Raw genomic sequence first — 19991 nt, forward strand, 5'->3', positions numbered from 1 at the left:
ATTTGTCGTCTGCTCAGATTCTTCAAAACTCAAAGCGGTCGTTTCTTACATTTTCTTCTTCTTTTTTTTTTCTTTTCTTTTCTTTCCATTTCTTTTCCTTTTTAAAGTACTTTTTTTCTCCTGGTTTTCGATATATATATATATATTTATATATATGTATATGCGGTTTTTATGTGTGTGTGTGTGTGTTTCCAGTTTGATTTGCTGTTGTTTTTGTTGTTTGTTTGTTTGTTTGTTTTTTCAGCTGTTGGTTCAACACGGGTAAATGTTGTAACCGTTGATTTACTCAGCTGTTTTACCGCATCTCGGTCTCCGTGACGGGTCCGGTCCATGATATATTTCTTATTTGTTGTGTGCATTAGGTTTAACGATGTCAAGCTAATATTTAATGTAATGTGTTTTAGTTTGATAAAGAATATTTTCATAGTTTGTATCTTGTTCTGCTTCTTCAACTTAAGCTTAAACAACTTATCTATCTGTTAATCTTTACAGGTCATATTAATGATTCTGATTTTTTTTTTTTAAAGATTTAGAATTCATAAATATAAATCCTGTTTAACAACTTATGGTTTTATCACACATAGAAAATATGTAATAAAAAAAGGAAAAAAAACCAAAATATAGTGCAGTGGGTGATATAAGTATTTAAGGTTGGAGGTGGAAGTAGTTTAGTCAGATTTTCACAGGATGGGTATCAGCATGATAATAAATTATCAAATATGCCTCTTTCTCTCTCTCTCTCTCTCTCTCTCTCTCTCTCTCTCTTTAGAAGTACCATGGAAATGAACTAGTTTTATTTTCTCAGAAAAATATTCAGATGTTTTCTGGTCTGTAAGTTTTTTTTTCTCTTGTTGTTGTTGTTTGTGTGTGCATTTTAATATTTCAAGTGAAAAAGGGCACCTTGGCAATAGCAGTGGAACATATGAAGAGAAAATTACATGCTAGAATGTTTAACAGGAAAACATAAAGCCCGGATAGTCATTCAAACAAGAACACACATTCTTTAAGAATATAGTGCTTGAAATCTAAGGTTAAATCTTTCTCTTTTACAGAAACCATTAACTGTCCAAATCAGCTTTGTTAATGTATTATACTTTTTTCTTTCTTTTTTTAGTGTGCACACACACATTTGTGTGTGCATATGTATTTTGTTTGTTTCAGTTGTGTTGAAAGGGAAAAAAAAAATTTGACTTTTTGTTTTTCGTGATTTTATTTATTGAAGTTGCTATGCTTTACACACACACACACACACACACATATATATATATATATGTATATGTACACACACATGTGCATGTTCATGTGCTTGTAAATTATAATTGCACATGCATTAGAGAGAGAGAGGGATCTAAATGGTACTTGGGAATAAGGGGGAAAAAATCAGTGTAACAACTAACATTCAGCTCGCCAGCAGAGCCAACAAAAGGGTAGGCCTTAAACGGCAGCAGACAAAGCCTTTATAGGTTCTGTTTTCCTTTGGACAATCAGCTTGAAAAAGACGTACAGCATAGCTTATTGGGCAGCCATTCACATGCTGTGTTAGTGTAACTGAATCCTGCCTTGACACTGCCCAGGACAGGAGACCACACACAGCGCTCTGTTCTTTTACCTGCCCCACCTTTGTCACCTTCTCCCACTCCCAGTTGACCACTTAGGAGGCAATCTCTACATGTACATATATATCTAGTGTGGCTAGTGTGATTACAATGTGTGATTATATCTTTATGCTATGGGGAACTAAAAAAAAGAAAAGAAAAAAAGAAGTATAATGTGCTTATGTTGTTCACTTGCATGGTGACTTTTTTATGTTAATTTAGATCATATTTTTTCCAGTCATGCACAACAGAATCAAAATCAATTTGTATGTGAGTAAGGTTGGCTTGTTTTTTTTTTTTGTTTGTGTGTGTGTGTGTGTTTGTGGGGTTTTTTGTTGTTTTTTTTTTTTTTAAGTCAAATGAACTAAGCCTTGTTTTCTGTTCCATCTTTCCAGCTTTTTATATAAATTTATCCTTATTTGTTCAAATTTGAACAAGTCTATTTCACTCTTGTTTGACTTATGTGTGTGTGTGTGTGTGTGTGTGTGTGTGAATATTATATCATTGTACATGTGTGCTTAGTATTTGAGTAATTGTGTGTTTTGTGTGTGTGTCACTGTGTGTGCATGCGTGTGTGTGTGTGTGTGTGTGTGTGTGTGTGTGTGTGTGTGTTTGTGTATTGTGTTTTCCTCATAAAAAACAAACAAACAAACAAAGAAAAATGCAGTAGTTATGTTGTTGTATTGAAGAGGAATGAAAATGTTGTATGCACAGTTGAATATACAGTGAGTTCAGGTGCTAATTTTCGCTGGTGAATTGGAAAAGGGAGTGTTGATACTGATGACAGCTGGTATTGGAAAGATAATTTTTAAAGTAGTCATGCAATAAACAGTAGAGTTGTGTTTAATGATAAAGTAGATTCTCATTTCTTTATAAAGTATTCTATTTTGCAAATAAGAAGGCTGCTGATACATGATAACTTTTCTTTTTGAAAGAAAACAACCCTATGTTTGCTGAAGCTGAAAGTGATTTTTTTTTTCCATATTGATCTGTGTGCATAACTGATCAGACAGTTGATCTGTTCATTTGGTCACATTTCCCCCCATGAATCTTACCATTCTTCCTGTCTTTATGTTTTTTTGTTGTTGTTTTTTGCCCATGAAGCACCCCCACACTCACCCCCCAAAAAAGGTCACAACTTTTTCCTTTTTTCATGCTTGCTTGCTTTAGTTTTTGTTTTTCTCTACATGTTTAATTTTCTTTTTCTGTATTTTTCTCACATTATCATTTTGTTGTTTTCATGTTTAAATGTACCGAAACAGTTACATGTCAGTTTTGCTGTGGGGTTGTCCAGCAAGCGTTTCAAGATCACCATACAGTTTGGAACTGTCTTGACATGCATCAACACTGCTGAGGTGAATCACTTGTGTGGGCCGAGCAGTCACTGCATGAAGCCAGCGTAAAGAGTTTGGGGCTGTTGAGTTTTATGAGGGGTGAAACGGGTGCTCATAAAAAGTGCTGTTTGCGTTTCCTGTGTTAGGACTGCTTGTCGTTGCCCTGCAGACCCGTCCCCCCCACACCCCCATCCCCGCACCCCCCATCTCCACACCCGCCATCTCCGCACCCGACCCCCCTCTCCCCCTCCATTTTTTTAATTTTAATTTTTACATTAACATTTTTATTTGCTTTTACACATGAACCTGTCCCGTAAGAGGTATACATGGCTGATTTCTTCGAGAAAGTGTGTGTGTGTGTGTGTGTGTGTGTATGAACATGCACGATCGGTGAGCGGGGGAGGGGGGTGGTGGGGGGTGGGGAGCTTTAACAGAGATGGACACTTATGTCATTCTGAGGAATTTTCGTCTCTCAGTCTCTGTGTCGATTGCACACTCCCTTGATCACACGACGACGCTCTCTTGATCTGCATAGATCCTCCATCCATCCCTCATCCTTCCTCGCTACCCCACCATCCTCTTTTTTTCTCCCCGCACTCTCTCACTCCGCACTCCTCACCCCCCCCCCACCCCCCTTCCCCGGCTCCCTCTCACCATCCGCCCACCCGCCCCTCCGACACCCTTCTTTCCAGTCTCCGAACCCCTGGCCCGGTGTGTGCGGGGAAGGAAGGTGTGAGGCAGACTCTTTGTACATTGTGTGAAGACAGAGGACAGTAAATTAGGTTTGACCCCTTCCCATGGTGTGGCTGCGGAGACTGGAGAAAGGGGAGTGGGGAGGGTGGGGTTTAAAAAAAAAAAGGAAAAAAAAGGTCTTGTCCCCGCCCCCCTACCCTTCCCCTTCATCCCTGCCCTTTTCCCCTGGGCCCCCGAGGTATTGATTGACGCCTGTGGTGCCTGGCTCCTCACCCCAGCCCAATGGTAAAGGGCCAGCCAGAGTTCTGGCTACATCCAGTTGTAATAGCACAGAGGGTGTAGTGGTGGTGGTGGTTGTGCCTGTTCTGACTGGCTGGCTATGTGGCTGTTATCTAACATCCAGTCCCAGCAGTTCTCAAAGGGGTAGAGTTGAGGGATGTCTGTGTGTGTGTCTGTGTGTGTGTACGAATGGTGGTCACAGGGGAAGAGGCCTGAGTGTGGGGTGGGGGCTGGAAAGATGAGGACAGGAAGGATGAGTGGTAACGGACACAATGACATACACGTGTGTGCTCATGTACACGCAGGCGTATACATAATCATGCGCTCACACACACGTACGTGCATTCATTGACAGAGAGAGGTAGGGGTCATGGATGTTTTATGATTTTAAGCCCACTGATGATGGCCTACTACTGTATGCATTAAAAGCTGCCATTCTTAATGTGCAGTGAAGCACTTGTGTACAAAACCTGGAGAAGGTTAGGGGGAAGCGGCATTGGACTAGCTAAAGTGTGAACTGTGACTGACAAGTCAGTCAGTCAGTAAACCATTCAGGCTACTACAACCTTTCAGGTTATGGTGTAATGGTTACTTTGAGTTGTTTGACTCATAGTGGGAGTGTAAGTAACCCTTTTTGGGGTGGGTTGGAGGGGGAGTTTTGTTGCAAAACGAGTCCTGTCTTCCCCACCCCCGGCATCCCCCACTTCCTTTTTTGCCGACATACCCCGCCCCACCTCCATCTGCGTGCACCCCCTTCTCCCAGCAGATCCTTGTCCACTGTTGTAAGCTTACGATCCGTTGTTTTCTTACAGAACAAAGAGAAGCCCGGGTTTTGTATTTTGTTCTCATCCCGACAGTCCAGAGCTCTCAGCACTTTACTGTATTCTCATTTTTAACAGTTGGATGACAAGAATATGGAAAGGGTGGTTGGTTGAGTCAGAGTGGCATTGGTGAGGGGAGAATAAGAAGAAGAAGAGTGGGACGGCGGTTTAGTAGAAGATACATGTTCGACTTCGAGTTGAAATGATCGAAAGAAAACTATCCAAACTAGATGTTCAGAACTTGTTTGGTTTTGTGCAGTTGTGGACTGGCTCCTCACAAGCACGCGTTTTCTTATGCCCACTCTCGTCAGTTTTTGCAGTATCACTGTCAGTTCCTCGTTTCATTGCCTGTACTCTCTCTCTCTCTCTCTCTCTCTCTGTAATCTTTTCAGCTGTCAATAATAGCTAACTTTATCACTGCTGTCATGATTATTTGGACGTCTGGTTTTGATGTCCCAGGAAAAGCAGTGATCGATCGACATCTCTTCATTCATTTCTGCATGCGGTCTCGGCCTGAACGTGTGTTTTGTCGTTAATCAAACGGACGCTTCCGTCTCACAGGTTAATTTTCGCTTTTCCTCAGAGCTTTTTCATGTAGTTTTCATGAATTAAACTCGCGCTCTTGTCAAGGTTGGCTGAGCTGTGAACGTCAGTCATACTATTTTGCTTTGGTTTGAATTGAGTTCGTGTGGTTGGTAAACGGAGGTGCTCTGGGGACACGGATCAATTCTTTTCGGCGTTGGCCAGATAAAGAAAACCCGATAAAATATTTCGCCGACCCCTTAGGTTTTCTGTCCACGTGAAAACCTCGGGGGGAGAACGGAGTAAAGAGGACAAAAGGGGTAAACAGGAGCAGTTCTGGAACGGGGATCAGGGAAATGGTTGGGAACAAACCACAACGACAGACCACATAGAGTCACGAGCAATACCAGCGTATCGATCCGGATATCTTTTTTTTTTTTCTTTTTTTCTTTTTTTTCCCGTCCGCAAACACTTGCTTGAGTAGTGCATGTGTCGGTTTAAATGTTTTGCTTTTCCGGGGCAGACTTTATGTGGGCCCAGCAGAAAACAAGTTGGATTGATGGAAGAGAGGTCAATTGTGGCGCGTGCCATTGTTGCGGTTCTGTTTCACATTGTCGTATTTGTATGGGCTGCTGGTTGTGGAGCTTGATGCGTGATAGCAGGTGGGTTGTTACTGGGACGTTTTGTGATTGTTTTTTTCCAGTGTCAGCTTTCACTAAGTACTCTTAACGTCTCTGTGTCTGTCGCTCAACCCCCCCCCCCCCCTCTCTCTCTGTCAAACACACACACACACACACACACACTCACTCACTCACTCACTCACAATTGTGAACATAAAAAAAACAGCTTGGGGCTGCATGTAATCATAACCAGACAAAACAGTAGCCCCTGTCCCCTCATAATACAAATTGGTCGAAGCGTTCTTTGACGTTTGTGGTCATTTTTTTTCTTTCAAATGCAGGGCGGGATGCCTTACAAGGAAAATATCTTTTACAACGCCCGAATTATCCAAGATCGTAGCCTCGTCGACAGGCGGATCGTTGCAGACCCATATTAGTTTTGTTCAAAGTTGTGAACCGTTGCATTGCCGAGGAGACCTCATTTTTGTCCGTTCGACATCGGTTGAACAAGATAATCCCGTTAGCTGTCTCCGGTGAAATGTCGAGGGCTTTTTCACACTATTTTCTTTAAACTGCATCCAGTTGGGATGACGCACATAACTTGTATACATGTTCAAAGGACATAAAATTACGCAGGTAAGTGCAAAACGTGTGCAGAATTGGGGTCATCAGCGGAGTTTGGATTTGAAACGCTTGCTTCAACAGGGACAGTCTGTGCTGCATGTTATCGGCAAGTGCATCAACATTGCCTACACCTTCTGCGGATGGCTTCATGTGCAATGTTTCGTGACGACCACTCATCCCACCCCCTCCCCCATCCGCTGTTGCTGAGAATTAAACGGGGGTGTGGAGCTTGTGAACCAAAAATCTACTTAAACGTTATTCGTCACATCAACTGTTAAGTCTAACAGTAATTGACATCAGATGCAGACATTTAGATTTAAAACTGTTTAATTAATGATCATTTGTCATACGCACTCCACAAGAGACGATCTTTAAATGTATGATGATATACCAGAACGAAACAAACGTGCAAGTGTCAAATTTTCTTAGTCGAAGTTATGTACTGAACACGTGTTTTCGTTTTCTGACTTTTAGTGGCTTCCTTTTTTCTTTTTTCTTTTTTTTTCTTTTTATTAATTTGAACATTAAGAAAAATGTTGGGCTACATTTGAACATGAAAAATGTTGGGCTACAAAATCCGTTTCTGCAGACAGCAGTCTTTTTTTTCCCCCAAAAGTACTTTCAGTCCCTTCATGGTGGTCTTCACACCATGCGTTAAATCGACAAGCGTGACGAAGCTGTGAGAAGAGCGGATCACTATCACGATGTGTCGCGACGGTGAGAAGGTCATACAGTTCATATATATATTCAAAACAAGGTTCCCTTTCCAAATACAGGCAGACCTCAAGAAGTCGGTGGAGTTCGTTCGACGTCTTTGGTTGACTCACAGCTAACGGTGACCCCCGCTGGCACTAACTGCGCACATACCTGCCACAGCCCAGCCTACGATCGATCCTTTGATGCCATGTTTCCACACGACTCATCGCCTTGATGAAGAAATGACGAGAGTTTCGCACATGGCGGGCCCCCCCGCACCCCTCCCCCCCCCCTACCCCCCCTCCCGCCCCCTTTTGTCTTTATTTGGATTTAATAGACTAGAGTTGGTGAATTATATTCCCTTCTTCCTCTTAACAATATCTCTGTGTATGTGTCTCTGTCTATAGATCTCTTTGGCACTCTGTCTGTGTTTCTGTCTGTCTTTCTCCCTCGCACACACACACTTACACAGACATACACAATCACATACACTTGCAGTGTAACACTCTCTTTCTCTCTCTCTCTCACACACTCTCTCCCCTCGCTGTCTGTCTGTCTGTCTCTCAGACTGACTGACTCACTTCCTTTGTCACTGTCCCTTTGTCATGTTCCGCTTTTTTCTCCCTGACTCAACGTTCGTCTCATCCAGACAACGACCCCCTCCCTCCATCTGTCTCTGTATCTCTCCCTCAAAACACAGTCTCTCAGTGCCCCCCCCACCCCCCGCCCCCCGCCCCCGGCACCCCGGGCTGTCTCTCTCTGTGTCCATGTGTGTGTGTGTGTGTGTGTGTGTGTGTGTGTGAATGGTCATGTTTTCAAAGGAATGGAATTTTTTGTATTGATCATTGTATCAGTTCACCGAGATGCTTTTGGCTTGACCTGAAAAAAAATAAATTGGAGGGACACGCCAAAAGAAGAAAGAAAATAAGAAAATCTGGATTGCTTCCAAGACTTAGTGTTACTCGATGTGTCACCGTTGTATCAGAAGACGGTGGCGCAGTCAGTGAGTCAAGTATGTGTATGTGTGACACGATGAATCAGACTGACAGTTTGGAAAGTGGGATTCAGTCACAGTGAGATCATCGGAAATGATCGTCATTTGCATCACTACGGTCTTTGTGACGAACCCAAGATTGCTTGATAGACTTATGGAGGTGGAGAATTTGGAAGTACAATGAAAGTTTTTGTTTCTTTCCTGTACCATTGTGTTATTCTTTATTATATAATAAATATATATGGGGGACATGTGGTGCGATTAGGAATTCAAACCGTTTACCGACACGGTGATTTAAGTTTCTTTGTTCGAATGAAGCGGCATTTGCAGCTTGATCGACATCCATCCATTCATCATCATCTCTCTCTCTCTCTCTCTCTCTCTCTCTCTCTCTCTCTCTCTCTTTACGATGTTAATGATGATGGTGGTGATCATTCTTCGTTGTAGTAGCAGTGGATGTAGCAGTGTTAACAAAATCATTAATTTTTTGTCGTTATCGTTAATGTTGTTATTGTTGTCACAAGGACAGATTGGAAGACTGGGCGATGCCTAAAATCTTTATCCTTGAATAATAAAGTTTTTGGATCTCTCTCTCTCTCTCTCTCTCTCTCTCTCTCTCTCTCCTTCACCCCTTCTTTACCCCAAACACTCATACCCATACGTTAAAAAAATATTTGTCGGCCACATCAGTATTCAAAATAATTTTGTTTGATTCAGTGTTTTAATTTGTTTCTTTTGTGCGCGAAGGAATTAACCAAGCAACTAACCAAACAATTCTTCCCCCCCCCCCCCCCCCCCCCACACACACACACTCCCCCCCAACCCCCCAACCCCATTTGAATGAGAGAGGAAGAAGGGAGAGCATAATTATTCGCCATGAGAAAGACAAGAAAAGACCTGAAAAAGCAAGCAAGGGCAAGGTTTACGAAGTATTCCTTAGCTTGAGAATGATCTATGGAAAAGAGGGGGGAAGGTGGTGGTGGGTGGGTACAGATGGTGTGTATGTGAGTGGTGTTTTCTTTGGACCCGGTCCTTATTTTCCCTTGAGTGTCGGGGAGCTGAGCCCGGTTTTCTGAACACTAGTGTTGGACGAAAGAAAATAGTCCACTTCACCTTACACTTGAGGGGCTACTCGGACCTACAGAAGCGTATAGTATCGTAGGGCAACTCACCTCGTTGGAGTTCTACTCTCTACGCCGTGTACACGGATCAACAGCTTTCAACAGTGCCCCCCCGCCCCCCGCCCCCACCCCACCCCACCCCCCGCACCTCCCTACTCTCTCCGTGTCGATCACCCTTCACTCTAGACTAGCACACCCTCGCATACATACCCCCCCCCACCCCCCTCCACCCCACCCCACACCTTCACCCACGCGTCTTTGCTTCATTGAGCTGTAGAAATAACACCTCAGTCTCCTCCTCCTCCTCTTCTCCCTCTTCCTCACCTTTTGGTACGTACGTCAGATTCCTCCTTGCCCCCCCTGGCCCCCACCTCTCCCATTCCTCCAAACCCCTCACGCCCTCCTCTTCTCCCGTGTGTTCTTTTTGTGGTTTCCACTGCTGTTTTTGTCAAAAGAAAAGGAAGGAGAAGTGGTTAACGTGATGTATTTACCATGTTCAGGTGGGGTGATGGAGTATCTTTTTTTCTTTTTCTTTTCTTTTCCTTTTTTATGTAGAAGGGAAGTTCCTGCTAAACAAAGTGGCATGGGTGATTTGGTTGTGCCACCATTTTTTCACTCTTTGTATGTCTGCTGTCTCCTTACATTCCATTTCTCCTCTCCCTTCCCCAACCTCCCCCCCCCTCTCTCTCTCTCTCTCTCTCTCTCTGTGTGTGTGTGTGTGTGTGTGTGTGTGTGTTGTTGTTGTTGTTGTTGTTCATCCATTTTACGTCTGTTCACTAAGAGTAAGAGTGATATAGGACGAAAAACAGGAGAGTGAGGGGACAACGAGGAAAGGGGGCAGAAGTAGAAGTTGGGTGGTAGTATAATGAGCTGGATACGAGGAATGTGGCCTGAGTGATAATTATGCTGTGTGTGTGTGTGTGTGTGTTTGTGCGCGCGCATGCGCGCGTGTGTGAGTGATGATTTTTTTTTATGCCTTGATATTTTGCCTATCCTGATATTTAGATTTGAAAGAAGGAAAAACAAACCCTACATTTATAGGTACTTGTTTATCGGATTATTTGATTACGCAGCAGCAGCAGCAACAACAACAACAAAAACAACAACAACAAATCATTATGTGGAGTGTTGGCCGACTGGTAACGCGTACACATAGGTATCGTATCAGAATCAGAATACCTTTATTATCTCGTAGAGAAATTAAGTGTGGTGAAGTCTGTGATACAAATTATACGCAAAACGGTAAAAATTGGCATACAACATAATAACAAAATAACACTCGACTCAGTCATAGCAAAGCAAGTCCGATAACTTTCCATTATTTAAAACACACACATACCCGTGCGCACGCACACACCCGCCCGTATGCAAGCACAAACGCACACTTATTGTATATTCAGATGCACAAAATGGTGAAATCAACATAAATTAATACTAATCTGTAAAAACATACAACCAAAATTTAAAACAAACATGACATAAGAACATCAGTTACAGGCATATAAACATCCATTTCAGTCATTGAAAAAACAACAAAAACCACACAATTACATCATCACTAAGATCAGCATATTCATAGTAAAGTTAAACATCTCAGCTCAAGATTTAATTTACAAAATCAAAATCACTATCACAGTAACATCCTAATAAAATCAGATATAAACTTTTAAGCATTTAAACTTCTTATCTAAAAAAAAAAAACAACAAAAACAAACACACACACACACCCTCTCATCCACCCCTCTCTTCCTTGCATTCATCCACAGACGTGGAGGTACACATGCATGCGCACACATGCACGCACACACACACGCACATACAAACACACTCCTCCACTCACACCCATTCCTCTCACTACCATCCTTCCCCTTTACACACACACAATTTAGATACAGCCTATTCGGCACAAGTGACATCATACAGTGCGCTCTCAGTGTAGTGACGCGTTCTCCTGAATTTCACACAGAGAAATCTGTTGCGACAAAAGAGTAATACAATACTGTACAATATATATACGTATATATATATATATATATATATATATGGTGATTCAAAAATGTTTGGAACACAGTGTTTTAAAAGTACTGGGATGCTTCATAACATCACAGATGAGGACCTGAAACTGTTTCCATCAAAACGATTGTGTGTGTGTGTTTGTGTGTGTGTGCGCGCGCGCGCGCGTGCGAGCACCGCATCATGAAAAAAAAAAAGTTAAACGTGTTTGACCGTATAATATATGGATGCTTGCTTTCCGATTCGTCTGTCGGACTCCTGTAATTTTTTATTTTTTTTTTTTTTAATTTCTTGTTGTTGTTGTTTTGTTATGTTGAAGTTTCAAACTACTGCTAAGTTGTTGATGCTGCTGCCAGTTCTTAACTGTGCACTGTGTACCTAAACTTAGGAAGGATAACGAGTGTAAGTCCTGACTTGAATATGTTGAAAAGAACTTGGAGTGGTTTGGGAGAAGATTAGTAGCAGTTAGCTAGTCAGTTTAGAATAGTTCAGAGCCGGTTTATGAACTCTTCTTCCCCAAAGCCCTCGGAGTGCCGTCCGCTGTAAAGAAATCCTTAATTAGGCACGGATCCATTACAAATTTACAACGCACAGACAGCACATATATCGTTATGTACGTGACACACTTTTAGCTGAACACTGCGCGCCCTTTACCCGACGAAGATACAGCGGAAGATCACGTGACGTGCCTCCATTAGTCACAGAAGCCATGAACTCTCCCGGCAGTTTGGCATGGCTTGGTACCTTGCGTTAAACGCAGTACACTGGGTAACGAATTGTGTTCGTATGTCGCAAATATTGACAGTGCTCGATTGGTATTGAGACATGTAGATAACTATATTGTATATATATATATATATATATATATATATATATATATATTGATTGATTGATTGATTGCAGGATGTTTCAACCAAATTTCAGCCAAGGTGCGTTATTTTGTAGTGTCGCCAAATAATTCTGTGATTTAGTAGGTAAGGTTCTAAAACAACCAATTATTCACTGTCTGGAAATAAATGAAAGAATTTGTGATAGATATTCCACAAAAGACATCACTGGTAAATTTCAGTATTTGTTTCAACCAAATTTCAGCCAAGGTGCGTATTTTGTAGTGTCGCCAAATAATTCTGTGATTTAGTAGGTAAGGTTCTAAAACAACCAATTATTCACTGTCTGGAAATAAATGAAAGAATTTGTGATAGATATTCCACAAAAGACATCACTGGTAAATTTCAGTATTTGTGTATGTGCCTTTTTTTTTCTTTTTCTTTTTTTTTTTTTTTTTTTTCTTTTTTATACAGCATTTGGTAGAACATTACCAAGATACCATAGAACCACCAAATTCCGTTGAATTTCACTGTTTTTGTTTAAAAAAAAATTTTTTAAAAAAAAAAATCCTGAAATGTATACAAATTACATCCCTTTTCACTTCTGTGCGTATTTCTTTTCCATATAATTTTGTTTCTGTCTATTGCTGGGGTAAAATGACTTGTTTAGTTGTCAATGTGCATTTGCTTGTATGGTCGAGTGGGCTTTTTGTGTTTTGTTGTCAGTTGTTGTTGTTGTTGTCATCACTTTTTATGTTTGTATGATGTGTGTAAATGATGCTTTTATGTGTGTTTAATGTTTCAGTGCCCCGATGGGCCATGTCAAACAAATTTGTCTTGCCTCGGTTCATTTTTCTTTGTTAAGAAACTACGTATCTTCGCAGCACATAGACTTATTGACGAAACTAGAGCAGTACGCCAGAGAATGTTCCATTGTTATTATTTGCGTTATAATTATTTTCTAAACAGACATGCAAGGCGAATCGTACATGTGTACTCCCTGCTTTGTAAACGGGGCTTGTAAAAGGAGCAAATTGTTTAAAGAGGTCAAACATGGAAGGTCTCAGATTCAGCTGTTGGCGTTCTGGTTCCAAAGAGAAGGTTGACAGATTTCACAGTGATGAGTGAAAATGACACGCCAGCAAGCGCGCTCATTACACGCACAGTAAGCTACATAATGTATTTTTTGTGTCTTTCCTCCCCTTTCTTCTCCTTGAATCCTTCCCCATCGCAACCCCCTAGCCCACCACCCCCCCCCCCCCTCTCTCTCTCTCTCTCTCTTTCTCTCACTCAAATGGTTGTGAAAAGCATATGACAGTAAATCCTTTATCTCTCTCTCTCTCTCTCTCTCTCTCTCTCTCTCTCTCTATCCCTCACCCATCTCCCCCATCCCACACAACCTGATCTTTCAGATCCTTTTGATCGTATCGGTGGAAGTAAGCCGGACGCATTTTGGCAGGAAAGATTGACAAGACACAGTGGAAGGCAAGCAAGTTATCAAGTACAAGGCGATAAATCCAGTTAGGCACACCGTCTATTTTCGTCACAGCTGAGTCAGATAGACGGTGATGGAACAGATACTACAATGCCGCAGCTCGTGGTTGGCGTGTAAACGTGCACGAGCACGCACACCTGTGTGTGTGTGTGTGTGCGCGCGCGCGCGCGCGAGTATGTGTGTGTTCTCTCTTTCGTTCTGTCATTAAAATGTATTTTGTGTTATGTTTTTGTTGTTTTTAAATCATTGATGTGTGTTCTCTCTTTCTTACACATGGCATCTTTTTTACGAATAGATATGTATGCGAGCGCCCGCGTGTGTGTGTCTCTGCGTGTGTTTTGTTTTTTGTTTTAATCAGCAAACCTTTTGGCACTTCGACAATAGTAATTACTTGTGAATCAAAAATTTTTGTTTAATATTTTCAGAACAGACACATGCACAACGTGTGTATACTTCCCCCCCCCCCCCGTCCCCCCCCCCCCCCCCCCACCCTCTCTCTCTCTCTCTCTCTCTCTCTCTCGCCTGCTCTCTCTGCTTCTCTTCTTCTGTCCCTTCTGCCCCACCCCTCCTCTTTCTCTCAGTCTTTGTCTATCTGTCACTCTTTGTTTTGTTTTGTCTAAATTGCAGTGTCAGCGAAACTTCCCGGGTGTCACGGGGGTTAATTGTACTGTAGCCATTTGACTGAAGTGTCTTTTTCCGGGTAATTTCAGACAGTGTTTCCTGTCCTCGACTTGCACTGTGCCCGCCTGCTGCTTTCCCACAATGGCTGCCTCACTGTTCGGTTCCCTCCTTCTCTATTTAGCAGTAAAATGGGTGCCACACATGATTTGCAGTTTTGTAACTGACACATGCAAGTGGTCATGTTTAGACATAATGTGTAGACCTAATGAATGTTTAGGCACCCTTTGTTATGTGCACGTGCATTTGCTATTCGTTGGCACCCTATATATTTCTTTCGTTTGAACTCCCTCTTTGTCCCAGTTCCACCCTCACCCTCCTTCCGTCCCCTTCTCTCTCTCTCTCTCTCTCTCTGTCTCTGTGTGTGTGTGTGTGTGTGTGTGTAGGTGGCTGCTGGCAGGCTGGTCTAGCATACTACTTGGGAAATAAACGCGATTGAGTGAGAGAAAGACCGAGATAAAAGACCATATGATCGTGTTTGTCAAGAAAGTGTGTTTTTTCCCCTCTTCTTCTTCTTCTTTTTTTTTTTTTTCAAAGCTACGATGATGTTTGCAATGCATTATAACATCAAAGATGAACCACGGATCGCATTCCAGTCACATCAGCTTACTTGTTTGTTCGTTGGCTTCATCGTGCCAAGCATCAGTTTAATGGAAAACTCACATGCATACATAACCCTAGATCTGTTTTCACTCAATTCACTTCGTTCTGTGTGAACGCAGAACCCACTTTCTAAGCTTAAGTCAAGATTTCCGTTTCCGTCAGTGGTCGGCGGTGTCCCTTTTAAATCGAAGGAAGTCTGGGAATGTTCTGTGTTGGAGCCGAGTGTTACCATCTGCTTAGTTTAATCGTTCCACGAAACATGAAAAACGATGCTGGCGCCAGGGCAGGCAACCCATTGACCTGCATACTTAACATATCGGTGGGACAACCCAGCTTTAAGCCGTCACGTACCAAGGGGAGTGGCCGTGTGTAACATGAAATTTGACTCTTCTCTTTCTCTTCAAGTTAGCCATAGCTGTAAATTAATGACAGTGTTGAACATCTTTGAGGTACTTGCTGCGGAATCCAGCACAGTTAAGTCTCTCCACGGTTTCCCCACCCATTTTATAACACAGTGCGTAGAATTGCATAGGTTAGATTGAAATTATGCAGTGCCAAGGTTTGTACAGTGATGGAAGAAGCAGAAAGAAAAACCGAAGAAGCTCTGACAATAAGAACTCCCGTTGGTATCGAGAAAAGTTTTGCTCCCTTAATCACAGAGAAACAGGTTGTTGTTTTTTTGTTGTTGTTTTTTTTATCACGAAGTCTCTGTGGAACAAGTGGTATAGTGCAAGTCTTCAGTCATGTCCTGGATTCACTGGGTCTCCTGTAGGCTTGTATGGACGTACTAGAACGTTTCGTCTATCTGGTTCTCTGTTGTTGTTGTTTAATCCCTTCTGTCATCCTATGAATTTCCGTAAGGTAGACACGACTAAGCAACTTTGGGGAAAAGAGTTCCATAAAATCTGCTTCATCACAGCAATATGAACATTAATTTTTATTGCTTTCATGTCCTTTCATTTTATTTAACATTATGTGGGATGAATATTCTAAAGTAATTTCCAGTGCAGAACTCCTGTATTGTCATCTCTGTCTCTCTCTCTGTCTCTCTCTGCCTCAGTCTCTGTCTGTCTGTCTCTCCCTCTCCCTCTCCCTCTCTCTCTCTCTCTGTGGAACTTATAGAGTGTTACGTGACTGAGAAATTGGGTTTCGAATGTCCGTTGCAAATTGTTTCAGTTTGGTTTTGGTTATAATGGGAAAATCAAGGGGTTCAAGATGTCAGATCATTTATAAGTGAGTTCAGAGACTGATTAATTGTATGTAGATGGCAAGAGTGTAGCTCTCATATTAAACGTAGCGATAGATATGAAATATATTGAACGTATTGTACATTTCACGATATTAAATTGTACATGTGAATATCCATAGACACTTGAAATTTGTCATTCATGACTAAGTTTAGATTTGGTATCTCTGAAATTCCTCAGCATTGATTTCACATTATAGTAAGAATACCGAAAAAGATTTAGTTTGTCCATTATGCAAAACTGGGAATTAAGATGGGTTGCATTTTGTTTTGTATTGTCCAGCATTGACTGATGTGAGAGCACGATATATTCTATCAAAATTCTATAGGTATCCAAGTCAACTGTGGTTAAGCTAGCTTACGATTTCTTGTAATGAAAGGATTGTGAGGAATTTTTCAGTTTATTTATACAAAGCATTTCAGTTGCGATCGGTTATGACTTCATGATTACTGAACTCATTAGGATTAAGATTATGATTATTATTCAATTGCAGATACCGTATTGTTGTACATCATTTACCCCGTTCATGAGGGGCAATAAACCATCCATCCATCCATCCATCTCTGCCGCTTTCTTTTCTCTTCTCACTCTCTCTTTATTCGTCTACTGATCTCCTATTACAACACACACAAGAGTACACAAACGCACGCGCGCACGCAAAGTTGCTTTCTCGGACAACAAGAAGACGCCAAGACTTTCCGCCAGCGATAAAACAGGACGGTCGGTTCAGCCCCATCAATATTTTCCCCTCCAGACATTGACCCCATGACACACGCATTTGACAGAGAGATGGGAGTCATACACGCCAATAAAACCATGCTACGCAATGCAGTCTGATTGAGTAGAACCACGCTCTGTCTTTCTCTGTTTCTCTGTTTCTCTCTCTCTCTTCACTAGAGTTGCCGAGCTGCCCCACCCCCACCCCCCTCCCGCCCCCTTCCCTCTTTCTCTCAGCCAGTATGCACACATTCCCTCTCATAAGATCACTTTTTTCGCTCTCCCTCCCCCACCCTTCTCTCCCTGTCTTCTGTCTGTCTGTCTGTCTCTCACTCAGCAAATTTACACACGTAGGTACTTGCACTCCCTCTCCTTCTGCCTCCCCCCCCCCTCTCTCTCTCTCTCTCTCTCTCTCAGCAAGAGGTGCTGTCAAGATTACATATGCGTCGTTCGTGTTATTGGGAGCAGTACTACCAATCGCGAATATGAATGTATAGCTTAAAATAATGTAGACAGGTAAACTTGTGTTTTCATGAGTGATGCATATGCAAACGCACGCGCATGTGTGTGTGTCTGTGCGTGCGTGTATGTGAGTGTGTGTGTTTGTGTGTGTGTGTGTGTGTGTACATGTGTTTTGGGAGGAGGAAGGGGTAGATGAGAGGCTTACACCAGAGGAGATGCAGGCAGGTGAAGATAAAACGATACGCCACCCCCCCTCCCCTCCCCCTTTTTTTTTTATTTTTTTTTTTTTAATCTGATGATGCACGAGTTTCCTCATCATCCCCTTGAAAGTCTGGGTTTCTGCTTTCCTTCCGAGTGGGCCCCAACAGACACAACTCCCCCTCCCTCACTCCCTCTTCCCCTACTCAAACTCCTGCCCCTTCTCTGATCACGTTCTACTCCACATACACATTGATATACGGGGTGCTAGCAGTGTGTGTGTGTGTTCGCCTGCTTTGTCCGTTTCTCTGTCTTTCGGTTGGTCTGTTTGTGCGTGTTACTTCCCCCCCACATCCTCTCTCTCACTCTTATTCTGCTTCCCCTCCTCCCCCTAGAGTCTTACTGTTTCTCTCTCGGTCTCTATCACGGTGCCTGTCTGTCTGCCTGTTTATGTGTGTTTTAGGGGGTGAAGGGGTGTTTGCTTGCATGCAGGTGTGTGTTTGTGTGTGAGGGTGGGGTGGGGTGGGGTGGGGTGGCAATTGTTGTTCCCTGGCGTCCTAGCGCACTTTGTCGTGGCGCCAAGATGGTGATCTCCGTTTCATGTGCTGATTTGGTAATTTGCTGTGTTGACTGATCATGCTAATTATTTCCGAATGGCAATTTTCTACCCATGAAAGAAAAAGAAAGGGTGCGTATGCGCGCGCTTTTTTGTCTGTGTGTGGCTGTTATTGTATATATATTTTGATATTGTCTCAGTATGCGCCAACACACTAGAAAGAAAGGATAGTGTGTGACATCGAAGAACACTTAACTCTCTCCATACGAACGGCGAAAGAGACGACGTTAACAGCGTTTCATCCCAATTACCATCATCAAAATATTGCAAGTGGAAGGCTCTTATACTGAAGAGGTAAATGTTGACAAAGAATACCACAATTCTGATGACGGAAGCTAAAGGCTGGGTCATTCAGACACCCACTGGACATCCGAGGGGTCTGTGTAGAGGAGAAGAGAGGACTGGCCGTACTGAGTGAGTTAAATATTTAAGTGATGAGGCATTACCGATTACGTTAAGTAGTAGAGAAGGCCCAGCTCCTCGATTGTCAGTGCCCCACCCTCCTCCCCATCCCTCACCTCATCTCCTCTCTCGCGTTTTGTCATTTTACGCTTTTGTTTCTGTCTCTTTGTCTGCCTGTTTCTCTCTCTGTGATCTCTTTCTGTCTGTCTGTCACGCACTTCGTTTCTCCTTCCCCACGCTGGTGAACCTTTCGACCAGTTCGAGTGCGCATCTGTATGCGTGCAAGTTTGATTGAAGCTCTGAAGAAGGGCAAGTACTCGTTTCTGTGCTAACCATGGAGTGTGTAATTGTGTTTACGCAATCTTATACAAACTTTTTCAGCAAACACGAGAGAAATGAATCCCTCACCCCGCCGTCTACTTCCCCCGTTTCTTCTCCCCCTCATGCCCTTCGCACCGGAAGATGAGCCAAATTGTGAAAGTTAGTGTGGAAAATTAGCCGTTCTTCTCCCGGCTGGAAAAACCGCAAAGAAAGGCTAACCCTTTTAATCACACGTCAATCAGAGGAGGCAAGGAGGGTGCACTCGGTAATGTAGGAGTAAATCTACTTTGGATTGTAGCTCCCCCCGCCTGACACCGGGCTTGTTTTCTTTTGCGTCTGTTGCTTCCGGTTTTGTTTGTGTGTGTGTGTGTGTGTGTGTGTGTGTGTGTGTGTGTGTGTGTGTGTGTTCCTGTTGATTTGTCAAATGTTAAGTTGTTTTCCCCCCATTGCTAGTGTGCTGTTTTACTATTTTTTTTAAAATTTCAATATATTTATATCTATATCTATCTATCTATCTCTTTCTCTCTCTCTCTCTGTGTGTGTGTGTGTGTGTGTGTGTGTGTGTGTGTGTTTATTGACATGTCCGTTAATAAATCTTCATCATGGAATTATTGAGTCTTTTGCCGCTGCTGCTGCTGCTGCTGCTGCTGCTACCTCAACTACCATTGCTGTTGCCTCTTACTGCAGTGGAGAGAGGGAATTAGAGAGAGAGAGAGAGAGATGGATAGACCTCTAGACAGAGAGACAGACAGACAGAGAGCGAGGGAAGAGAGATACAGCAAGAGAAACGGATATGACGCTTGGCTGGACGCAGAGTGCTGTCTAGACTTTCCAACTTTCACAAAATTATCAGGGTCTGACTGAGTTTTTTCTCGGAATGGAACTGCTGCCGATTCCACGACCACCATATATATATATATATATATATATATACACCATCACCAGCAGCGGGGATGATTTCAGGTTGCCGGGAGGGTCCAAGCTGGAGCCGGCTTCCTGCTGTGGGGGTCTGGCAGTTGACAGGAAGGAAGCCCAGAGAGATGCTGGTCTGGAAACCCCCCACCCCCTGCCCCCGCCCACACACACACAACACACACACACACACACACACAC

At 42.8% G+C, this 19991-nt stretch overlaps 1 protein-coding gene across 3 annotated transcripts in view; it reads left to right on the top strand.

Moving 5' to 3' along the window:
- LOC143297424 (furin-like protease kpc-1) overlaps positions 1–19991 on the top strand; it is a 218651-nt gene that overhangs the window by 519 nt on the left and 198141 nt on the right. The gene's annotated exons all lie outside the window — the stretch shown is intronic.

Source organism: Babylonia areolata, chromosome 22 (assembly GCF_041734735.1).
Source record: "Babylonia areolata isolate BAREFJ2019XMU chromosome 22, ASM4173473v1, whole genome shotgun sequence".
Lineage (NCBI taxonomy): Eukaryota > Metazoa > Mollusca > Gastropoda > Neogastropoda > Buccinidae > Babylonia > Babylonia areolata.